We start from the raw sequence: 12,386 nt of genomic DNA on the forward strand, positions 1-12,386 counted from the left end.
AAACAAACAAACACAAATAAATGACAGCATGAAGGACAAAATGCTTCTAACATATTAATTTAGTGGCTGAATATTCTTCTCTTAAAAAAAGCAGAGTTCTGGGGTTCTTAGGTGACTCAGTCGGTTAAGTGTCCTCCTCTTCCGTTCAGGTCATGATCTTGCGACTTGTGAGTTCGAGCTCTGCATCGGGCTCTGTGCTGACAGCATGTAGTCTGCTTGGGATTCTGCCTCCCTCTCTTTCTGCTCCTCCCCCGCTTGCTCTCTATCTCTCTCTCTCAAAACAAATAAAAATAAACTTTAAAAAATTGTTTAAAAACAATCAGAGTTTTAAATTTCCTTACAGATTCCATCAACTCTAAAAATCTTAGTGAAGCATAAAGATTTAAAGGTTATCATTCACAGGTTTTTCTTTCCATTGGCAAGAAATGCTCTTATTACAGCAAGAGCACTGTGGAAAGAATCCTCAACCTCACCTGTCCCTTCATCAACTTACCCTCAGGTTTCTAAAATGCCAATATGATTACATTATTCTCCTGCTCATGCATTTTCAGTGGGTTAATGTTAGCCACAGAATGAGCCCAGGTTCTTTTAAGTGGTCTGTGGGTTTTCTTGTGTTTTTGTCATCCAGCCACTGACTATGGCCTTTCAGCCCTATTTCCACCAAATAGCCCTGCCATCTTGATGCATACACCACACATATACAAACCCTTTATGCTCCACACTGTAAAACCAAGAGTTCTCAAAACATACTACGATGGCCTTTAAGTCCGACTTGCACAAATTTTCCTGTTGCCTGGAAGCTGCCCCCTACCATTCCTACTTACTCCCTTGCTGCAGTAACTCCTCCTTCCTTCAAGACATAGCTCCTATGTCCTTCCATAGCAGTAGGTGGTGAAAGAGTTCCTTCTCCATCTTAATGCTATTTGTGCTCCTGTGGCAACCATCACTTGCTTCTGTGTCAGCATTTGCTGCACTGGGTGTATTCATGTGTCTCTTCTACTAGGTAGACTCCAAGGGCCTTAAAAACAGAGACTGTTTATTAGAGTTATTTTCCTATCCCGAGAGCATAAACCAACGGCCGGTGTATGGTAGTACTCAACATACATTTACCGATAAATGCATTTATCCACAATAAACCTGAGCCATTGACAGTAATAGATATTTCACACAAAGCAATGACGCTTAAGTAAAAGAGCAAGTAATAAAAGAACGTTATTTTAAGCGAATTTGGCAGGGACTGGAATTCTATTTCTATAAAAGCTGTCATGTATCACAGTTTAACCCAGGGGTCTAATAGATGTAATCCTGTTTCGGGGGAGTACTACAAAGCATCAGTAAATAGCAAGTACTTTAAAAAAAAATTGTTATCGAGATAAACTGATTTTAAATGCCCTGGTCTTATGTGCCTGTACATTATCCTACAGACTCACATTTGGATGGCCCTTTAAATAATGCCATTTCTAAACACAAGCCTGCAAAACACTAAGCTGAGAATTTCTAGATGAAACCACTTTTACAGCAAACTTAAAACCTTATAGAGTTTTCCTGTTTTAATTAAAAAATATATATTTCACAATAATCTCATGATGGCTTGCACTCAGACTGCAACCTATAATAGTCTCTGATTTTTATGGCTGGTTTTCTGTGGCATATCTGATGTAAAATGAAGTCTTAAATGCTTGCTTAATAAGAAATTTTAAATACAGATTATGTGATTCCTCCTTGCAACACTTTCTGCTTAATGCCCTTGTTCTGCAGGAGACTTCATTAACATGTGCCCTGCTCTTGTCCTCCAAGCCCTCATTGCTTCAGACAAGCATGGGTTTAATTGAGAGAAAACCAAGCTGTAACTGTGACTCAGGTGTGAAGGCTGTTTCTCTCGGCAAATTAAATCCAGTGGAATGACTGAGTGTTCCTTTCCATACCCTTCTGATAGATTTAATACTGCATATTAATTGTTGTTCTCATATCCTCCTCTATGGGATTGTTTTCCCCGGGATCCTAGTGAGGGTGATTGATATTCATATAAATTTGATGGTTTCATATAGAGAAAGAAAAAGTAACATGTGCTAGTAAGAACACTAGTTTATAAGAACTTAGAGCAACCTAAATATTAATACAATATTAACACATGCTTTTGCAGATGTAAAAGGAAAAACTTTGGTTAGTAAAATTCAAAGGTGAAAATCAGAAAAAAAACACAACTGTTTTTTTAGGTATAGTTTGTAATACCTTATCTTTGTGACATACAAACTGATGTGTCTTTTGGTTTACCAGTTAACCCAATTGGCAAGAATTCTTTGACCGTGTTCATAGTGACGCTAAAACAATTAAGGAGAAAATGAAGACTTTAGAGTGTATGTTTCCAATATCCCCTCATCCTCATGCTGAACTGTCAGGTTCTTCATGACAGGAGCGGGCTATGCCTGCATCACCCAGAGGCTCCTTATGTGTTTCTCGAGCTTGAACCTCACTATAACATATTTAAGTTTACTTAGTACAAGTGTAAAGATATCATTTTTTAAATCAACCCTCATTTTTCTTTCTCACCAATTTATTTATAATTTTTTTTCTCATTATTGGGCACTTTTTTCCATAAACAGCCTCAAATCCTTTCTAAAATAAGGCAGAACACACACACACACACACACACACACACACACACATACACACACACAAATGAAATGAAGAAAGAAAGCTAACTCAACATTTTCACAAAGAAAGAAAAAAGTAATTGTAAGTTTACTTTATAATTATATTTCTAGTTTATTTTATATTATTGGAGTCTCGTTTAACTGAAAGTTTCTGCTTTGGGCAGCTTATAGTTTATGTAAAATGACTTTGCTAAACTGGACTTTTAAGAGTGAAGCAAGTTCACTTGTGAAATCCAACCACATCTTTATTAACTAAAGGCCATAATGAAGGCTGAATTTCTTGCTGAAAAAAAAATTATCTGGGGTATAGATGCTAATCTAAAACCTACTTCATGAATTTGCTTATTTTTCTGTTCCCTTCAGACATTAGCTGGCCAAAGCCATTACACATACATTAATTACACCAATTAGTCCCAACTGCACATACACATACATTCCAGATTTGATTATCTGAGCTAAAAGAAGTGGTTAGGCATGGCACAAATAATACAAATGAGCAAAAAATTCAAATCCCATGTACATTGAACTAATGAGTGTATTATATATTTTTGGCATAACTCAGTTACCTTATTATGCTTTCTTAATTCAACAATGTAATTACCTTAAATTTTCTTATTCCATCCAGGTAATGATAGGGAGAGCAGACCTAGATTTATAACAGGCATTGGGAAAGCCAGCCTACTACAATTTAAGGGTTTGGTCATAGTCTTCTCTTTCTTCTTTATTTTCAAATATGTATTTTTTACCTAGCTGGACATCCTCCACACTGTTGCTTAAACTCTCTCCCATGTCCAGCACACAGGGATTATCCTCACAAGCATAATAGTAAGCATTCATTCATTCATTCCCTGGGATTAACAGAGGCTGGAAGGAGGCTAGTCCCCACCTTAGAACAATTCTGGCGTTTATTTCCTTGGAGTTTGGGGAGTGCATTACTTTTTTTGAGTTGACCTTCATAGCATTCTGCTAGTTTTGATCACCCTGTGTAAGACAGTAGAGTGTAATGCGGTGTAACTCAAACTTTAGTGTGCAAAACAAAACAATTTGAGGAGTTTGTTTAAACACAGATTGTTGGCCTCTCGCCCCCAGGGTTTGTGATTCAGTATGTCTGGGATGAGGTTCAATAATTTGCATTATTACCAAAGCTCTGAGGTGATGCCGATGCTGTTAGTCTGGGGACCCCACTTTGAGAATCACGCTAGTGTAATGGTTAAGAATGCAGCTTCATGGGGTGCCTGGGTGGCTCAATCAGTGGCCGACTCTTGATTTCAGCTGTCATGATCTCATGGCTGGTGAGTTCAAGCCTGCTTGGGATTCTCTCTCCCTCTCTCTCTGCCCCTCCCGCCCGCATCGTGCTTTCTCTCTGTCTCTAAAAACAAATGAATAAACTTTAAAATATAAATTAAAAAATAAGTAAATAAATAAAAAGACTGTACCTTCATGAGTTTAAACCCAGTTCCAGCACAACAAGCTATATGACCTAGGACAATAGGAAACCTGTAACCTGAAGGTAATTATACCAACTTACTTCATAAAATCATTTTGGTGATTAAACGATTTATACATTGAAAATGCTTACAATGATGTGTGGTACCTAGTAAGTAGTAAGTGCTAATTTTTATTATTGGTACTGTTGCTGTTGTTATTTACAAACACAGGTTATCCAGAATTATTGTAAATGATTTAACGCAAAAAAACAAGAACAAAATGGCTTTCTTGGAAACACTTGGCTGAACATGGGATGCTGGCAGAAAAGGAATGTTGATAGGCTAACCCCTCAGAGTTACATAGAGAAGGAGATTCTGGGAAGCACGTGGGCCTTGACATATTACACCCGATAATCACAGGACAGGAGGAGAGTGCATGATAGAGGTGAGAGAAAGGGCAGTAGGGTGAAAGCCTGATTTTTCTCTGAGGTACAGATGTTAGGCTCACATTAAGTGTTCAGTAAATATGTGTCATATGTCTGATATTTGTTTATTTAGGCTCTGAGTCAGAATTGAGTGTATGAACATGAACAAAAACAGATATGCTCTCTGTTCTCCTACAGCTTAAAATTTAGTATAAAAAAATCATAAAAGTCCATGTAAAAAAGCAAATGTCACTGGTGCCAAATGAAGAGGGTCTTACTGCTTTCGAGATGTTAGGTGACACTTCTCTGAAAAGCAAGGGATTGAGCTGAGGTCTGAAGGACAGCATGGGCAGGAGTACAGTTGTAGCCCACAAACATTGCAAGTTAAGTCATAGAAATTTCTCAATTACTGAAATGAATTGATAGATGATAGATGAATAGATGCTAGATAGATGGATGAATGATGTTGAATCAATGCCTATTATTAATTAATGATTATGTGTGATATATAAATTAAACAATTTAAGACCAAATTTGCTCACTATATCTAATAGGAGTGTTTTCTGGGAAAGTTACAGAAAACTCAACTTTTCAGAGTCCTAAATCAATAGGAAATCATTTTTCTTAGGTAAAAGAAGTCTGGGGAAAGGATATTGCCGAAGTTGGTTCAGTGGCTCAACCTTTCCAGGACACATGGCTCTGGAACTACCTGGGCTGTTGCATCTTGAAGGCCACCTCTTGGTCTCAAGATAACTGCTATATTCACGGCAGAAAAGGGGTAGGTTCCTGGTAGTCCTCCACTCCCTCCAAAACATATTTCTTCCTGAGTATCATAGGTCAGAATCGATTCACCAATAACCTCAGAGGCAAGCCAGACTGGAAAGTAACAAAAGCAATTGTCTTGATTTCCTTAGTTAACCTAAGGACCCCCTTCACCAGGAGGGCTGTGGGTACAAAGCCAACATCTTGTTACCTAGGAAGAAGAAACAACTAACAGTTTCTGCTACAAAACATACATAATTTTGGTTTCTGGGTGCATTTATAGTTAATGGGTTGTAAATCTGAGAGTTTGGTGAACATAACAATAAAAATTGATGTATGTCTGGCTGTCTTTTATCCTGGGTTGGTAGAATTCCCAAAGCCCACAGAAACATTCATTAAGGCTTTTTTTTTTTTCCAGAATGATGATTATTTTGATACTATGAAGTGGAATTCTCTTTTGCTCCTTGTGGAAGGAGGGAACAAGCAATCAATAGGAAATTGAATATTTATTGGAAATAAATGATAATTTTTTGGAAAAGCTCAAAATAATTTAGAATTTACTATTCACTGGTGCAAAAGATTGTGGAAAACTTAAGCATATCAGTGAATTATTTTGAAATGAAAATCAACATTTTCTACTTTTCCATTTATGTTTTTTTTTTTAATTTTTTTTTTAACATTTATTTATTTTTGAGACAGAGAGAGACAGAGCATGAACAGGGGGAGGGCCAGAGAGAGAGGGAGACACAGAATCTGAAGCAGGCTCCAGGCTCTGAGCTGTCAGCGCAGAGCCCGATGCGGGGCTTGAACTCACGGACCGTGAGATCGTGACCAGAGCCAAGTCGGACGCTCAACCGACTGAGCCACCCAGGCGCCCCTCCATTTATGTTTTAATTAAACAATTCTGTCTAAATATAACATTTTGGTCATTTGGGGGGAAGAACACTGAGAAAGCAATTTTACTGTCCAAATTATTGAAGTTGTTTTTACCTCAAAAATAACTCAAGATAGAGTTGACTTTTATTTATTTATTTATTTATTTATTTATTTATTTATTTAGGTTTTTCTAAAGTTGTTATTTATTTATTTTGAGACACAAGAGAGGGGCAGAGAGGAAGAGAAAGACAGAGAATCCCAAGCAGGCTCTGCATGGTCAGCACAGAGACTGATGCAGGGCTAGAACTCATAAGATCATGACCTGAGCCAAAATCAAGAGTGAAATGCCTATCCAACTGAGCCACCCAGGCATCCAAAGATAGAGTTGACTTTTAAATATACTTTTATTTTTTATTTTAAACCTGGTAGTGACTTTTTTTTTTAATCACATGGGCATTTGGGTAAACATTTCCTTTTTTTTTTTTTAAATGGTAGATATTTAGCATATTTGAATTTTGAATTTTTTGAATCTTAAATGGTTTTCAGTGTATCGTTTTTTGTACTGTCCTAATTTTTTCCTATTCATTTTTTAAAAGAATTTCAAGCTCAAGTATCCTCTTCAATAGAAGGTGGTATTTCTGACCTACCACCAGCCTCAGGTCCTTTGCCTCATAGACCCAGAGGCAAGGAGCAGATAAGCAATCACTCCTCACTCTGGCTTCCTTTTCTGCAATCTCTTTCTCATAGGGATCTTCACACCATGTTGCCTTGATAGGCTTACTTCTTTTGTTCAGTATCAAATAGTATTTGTGTCAGTCTTGCTACAAGTCAGACCGCATTTGCTGTCTTTCCTCTTCCCTTAGCTCCTTTGACTGCAAGAATGTGTCTCATTTATCTCCCTTAACCCTACTACCCGCACACATGGGAGAGAGAAGCGGCAGAGGAAGAGTTGTAGAAATAAAGTTGCAAAAGTCAGGAGCAGAGTGACCCTTAACATAAAATGTCAGCTGCAAAAGTGATAGATGAAGAATGATGATAAAAATAAACTGCTAAGAAGATGTCCACTTTTGCTTTCTTTATGACCTAAGTAATCAAGCCCAGAATAAAAGAATGTAGCCAGTTCACTGGACAATGGCAAAAAGAAAGCTTTTAGACACTGGACCTTTTAAAAGAACAAATATGTGAACTGAGCTCTTCCTTCCTCATTTTAATTAGAAAGTATAATGGGGTGGGGGGAGATATAAAGAGAAGGAATATAGTTTAATATTTATAGGGAAAGATGAGGAGAAAATGTGAAAAGTCTTAATAGTTAGCCCTAATGTGCACAGAATTGTGTACAAAAGGATATAAAGAAAAATTATTAATAAATAATTCAAATGACTGTCAGCTGTAGAATTATTGAATAAATTAGGGTATATCTGATGAGGGAGTTTGGGGCAGGCTGAGGGCAAAATGCAGGCTGGCACCCCACCCCCCACAGGTGGGATCTGTGTGATATTCCTTGGACACTCCTGGCTACAAGAACAAAGGAAAGGGGTCTAAGTGCTTGCCATGGTGATGTGGGAAAGTAAGGCAAATTAAAAATTAAATTCCCTTACTGACTACAGCCCATAGACAAGTCCTTGAAACCGGCAGAGTGACCTCCCTCTAGGAGCTCAGCTGCCTGGATGATGGCACTTTGCTAGGGGCAAAAAAGAACCTTGGCTTAACATTACCCCAACCTCGAGGATCCTGTAAGTCAACTTCCTTTATCTCAACTGCCCCAAAATACATGCTGGCAATCATACTCCAAGCTTATGGCCCCCCAATATACATCTGAAGGGTCTCATGACTGAGGTTTTATTAAATGGTGTTTCCCTAGCAACAGCTAGTCCCTCAAGGTCCTGGAAACCTTGCTTCCAAAATTCTATACAGACTTACTCTATCCCTGACCCCCCGCCCCACCTGAAGGTATATAATGAGTTACCCATCATGATCCCAGCGTCTTTGTACCAAAGATGTCTTCCAGAATTCTTTCTTGGCTGTCGGCTCCAGACCACCCCACCATCACCCCAAAACTTCATCATATCCATAAAATGAAAAACTACTGAGTGACTAGAAAAAAAAATTATGTATACACACACACTCACCTGTATGCACACACATACACACACACTCACATATGCCTCACATATATGTCAGGCTTCGTAACATTTAATCCTCATAGCCATGTTATAGGTAAGATACTATCATCATCCCTATTTTAAAGATGATGAACCTAAAGCACAGATGTATCAAGTCACCTGTTCAAAGTCACACAGCTCATAAGTGGAAGAACTGGGATTCACACCTGGGCAGCTCCATTCTTAAGCCCTGAGTGATCCTTGAAGCGAGATACTCAAAACTCACCATTAAATGAAAAGAGAAGTTCGCTGAACAGGAGGGGGTATGCTAATGGTCCCATTTTGTAAATGTAATGTAGAGCTACAAAGAAAGAGTAGAACCGAATCAAAAGCTAAAGAAGAAAATGAGGCAATCTAAAGCTCTCTGGCACATCCCCAACTAATTATAAAACGCATTAAATTGTGTTAGGGAGATGGAACGTTCCGAAATTCCTCTAAAGCATTTGGCTCGCTCTGAAATGCCCCTTCCGCTGTAAGAGAAGATCCTTTCATATCCCCTCTACTGACCCGCTTGATTGTGTCAGCTCTATTAGAAAGCTGCTTCTCACTAATCCAAGTTGACTTTTTATTAGCCACTTATACCTGAAGCACTAGACACATGACAATTTTAGGGTTTCGAAGGTGAGGTCACTTAGATCTAGGCAGACTCAGATCTCGGCCGTGACCAAAAAAGACACCATTCGAACTTGACGTTTAGCTTAACCGGTGCACTTTTCACCACCTGCTTTTAATTCTTCTGCGAGGAGAAAACTAGGGAGAATAGAACAAATCCAGTGACCCCAAGCAAGTGAGGGGGAATAAGAGAGCAGCTCTTTGCAATATAGGATTTCTCTCCAGTGGTATGTGGGCGTGAACTAAAAGATAAAAGTGCCAAGGTCAGCCCACAGCTCCAGGGGTCCTCTCCCAAGATGCCCAGCCGGGGATAATTACCCTCACACTGGAAAATTACCTACTTTGTCCCTCAGGCACAGAGACAAAATAAATCAAAGCACTTGCCAGGCCTGGGTTTGTCAGCCTGCCACTTTTCTGTTTTTAGTGTTTCACATTCTCTGAGTGATTTATTTATCTGTGTAAATTTTGAAAGTAATTCATTAATATTAGAAAAAGGCTGGGACTTGCTCTTCAGTGGGGGAGGGCTTTGGAACAGGGAGAGCCATTTGTTGATGTATTCAGTCTTTGTCTCCACCCTGCCAAGGGCATCACACCTACTTTCGTTATATTCTGACCCGAATTTCTTGGATCTGCGGGAAGAGGGGAAGGGAGTGTCACTGAGATGTTAGGAAATGTTAGTCTACAATCCCCAGTGAACTTTGAGACTTATGTATGAAAGAAATGTTGGTATGGGGCATTCGGCTTCATTTTTCATAAGTTATTTTGTATCTTGAAGAACTTCAAAAAATGTGAAAAGGAAGGCAGAGAATTTTCAAAAAGGGCTAGTAGGCAACTGACTAGCAACACAATCCCCAGGATCCCATCTCTGCTCCGATGGGTCACTTACTCCAGGTCAAATTGCTTCATCCTGTTGTTCCAGAGTCTTCTATATACTGGAAACAAAATAAGACTTACAATATTGGAATATAGAATTTTAGAACTGAGACAACACAGTTAATCCCACAATGCCCCATTTATACAGAAGACTACTTGCATCTTGGGTTTTTGCGAAGTTACATGAGTCATTAGTGAATGGTGGAGTATGAGGGTTCAGGTGTCTGGTCTCCCTACCTCAGGAGTTTCCTGCCACCTTCATAGATGATGAGCCAACAGCCTACGGGAAATTTATGATGACAAATAATAAATCTATTTTTAATGGGGCTATTTACTTCATTTTTCTGTGCTTCCATTTCCTTAAGTAGAAAATAAGAGGTCTACAGAGTGACAATGATGTGGTGAATTCCTTATATAAACATTTTTTCAGATCCACCAACCATTTGGAAAAACAAACAAATAAACCAATGACAGAGACATATGGTAACTGAGTAGAAAAGTCCAATAACATAAATAAAGGACAGCCAGTGAATTACTAAAGAAAACTTCATCTTCTCTAAAGTCAGACATATGGAGTTCAGGGCCTGAAGCTGGGTTTCCTGAAATAAAGGCTTACGCTGTAAGATGCTCCGGAGAGAGGGCTCCATGATTGGATGTCTAAGTCTGGGCACATGGCGTGTTGGACATAGCTCTGTGTAGAGATGATGTGGGAGTCAAGCACCTAAAATGTCATCAGGAATCCTGAGTCAAGAAACCAGTTTACACTTGCTTAATATAGCATTTATTAAGCATGTATAAGCAGAAAACGTTTTATTCATGAACTATCTGTTATGCAATATTCCACACAACACATAAGGAAAACTCCAGGCAAAAGCCTAGTCAAAGAACACCCTATGCCGCCCTTTTCTCAGTTCAAGGCCATCTTCTCAGCCCCACACCTCATACTCTCTGACCATGGCTCTTCAGTCCTCTGACAGTCCTCACCTTCGGGCTTTATGGTTGAGGGTCATGCCCTGAATGCTTTTGCTCTTTGCAAGGCTGGAGGAAAAATTAGAGCGAGAGAGCAAGAGACAGAGAGGAGCACCTATTACCAAAGGGCAGAGGGGCTGCGGGTAACCAGTCATTCTCTCTGGACGGTGAAAGGGGACTGAATTAATAATTATACCAGTATAAATGATATAAACCAGAGCCACCCCCTGCAAAACAGCATGTGCGGTCATCCTATAAAGAAGACTGCTAGTAGCTCCAGTGGTAACTCAGGTTGCCACTGGCCACTGGCCCCTGCAGGGCAGGTGAACACCAGCATATCTCATCATTTCAATGCCCTTCTCCCTTTTCCCTTCTCTAGACATAAAGCTATCAGAGTTTCCAGAGAGAATTGATTGCTCCTTTTTCCAGGTGTCCTTAGCTCTTTGTCTATGTCTATATTGTATCTGTATTATATTGTATCTGTTTGTAACCTAGTATATGTATGTATTTTATAGTTTTATAGCAGTAATTAACATGTGTGCCTTCCCATCCAGAACAAAAAGTGCTCTACCCTGCAGATAGTAGGAGTTCAATAAATGTTTATTGAATGAATAAATGCACAATACATGACAGAATAACTAAAGCACAGCTTCTAGTTAACCAGCAACTGTGACTCCCTGAATTTGCGCTTTCACAATTCTGGTTTAAAGGCTATGAACTTGAGGAAAATTGCTTAATATCCCCCTTGCAGATTCCATCCCTAACCTTTGCTCTTCAAACTTGTTCTTTATTCTGATCCACAGCCAACCCTTTTTGTCAACCTCAGAGACTTCTTGGTGTCAAATGAAACTCTGAGATATCACTTAAAATTTCTTTAAAGATAAAATATTTGTGCAAAAGGAAGGAAAATGCCTTAATTTTCAATGCGTTGACAAAAGTAGTGATGAGAATTCACAGTGTGTGCACAGCCAGGTTGTGTTGGTGATGAGGAAGAAAGAGACTCATCCCCCTTTCTGAGATTGAATATGCCTTGCTCTTTACTATCAAGGACAAGGCAAGGTAGAAGAGAACAAAAACCGAAGGCCAAGATGGTTAAGGGACAAGATTAATGACATTCATAAAATTGATGGAGGCCTGCGGGCTTGAAGTGATTGTAATAGCTCACGTGAAGCCCAAGGACGTAAATATTTTAACAAACAATCACTTTTGGTCTCATATGCACCATGGGGCCACAAAGCAAAAGTGGGGATATTAGTCTCTCTCTGAGGACTCGGTTATTTAACAATTAAAGGAAGGAAAAAATAACCTAAAAGGATTTCCCCTTCATATTATTTCTCTCTGAAACTATGCTCAATTCATTCAAGACTTGGCATACAAAGATTCTCATTCGCATTGCTTTTCTGTACCCCGCAGGCTTTGAGATGTTCGTAGCATCTAGTTTTCTCTGTTTAAACTTGAACCTATACATGTGGTCTTCCCTCCCTGGAGTGAGTCTTTTTAGTAAATTGGATGGGAAACTCAGGCTCTCATCTCATTGTACTTAATTGCCCTTGGTTCAACCCATTTTGTTTTTTGTTCCTTTTGAGAGACATTTCAGTAAGGAGGGTACTTCTTCAGTGTCAACCA

General features: G+C 39.0%; 1 long non-coding RNA gene across 4 annotated transcripts in view; it reads right to left on the bottom strand.

Moving 5' to 3' along the window:
• Window positions 1–12,386, bottom strand: part of LOC109502511 — a 242,675-nt gene that overhangs the window by 15,636 nt on the left and 214,653 nt on the right. For all 4 annotated transcript variants that reach the window (XR_006582802.1, XR_006582799.1, XR_006582800.1 and 1 more), the window contains one exon: window positions 825–1,018. This is a non-coding gene — a long non-coding RNA (uncharacterized LOC109502511). The remainder of the gene's footprint in view (window positions 1–824; window positions 1,019–12,386) is intronic.

The sequence above is a fragment of the Felis catus genome, chromosome C1, assembly GCF_018350175.1.
Source record: "Felis catus isolate Fca126 chromosome C1, F.catus_Fca126_mat1.0, whole genome shotgun sequence".
In the NCBI taxonomy this organism is placed as follows: domain Eukaryota; kingdom Metazoa; phylum Chordata; class Mammalia; order Carnivora; family Felidae; genus Felis; species Felis catus.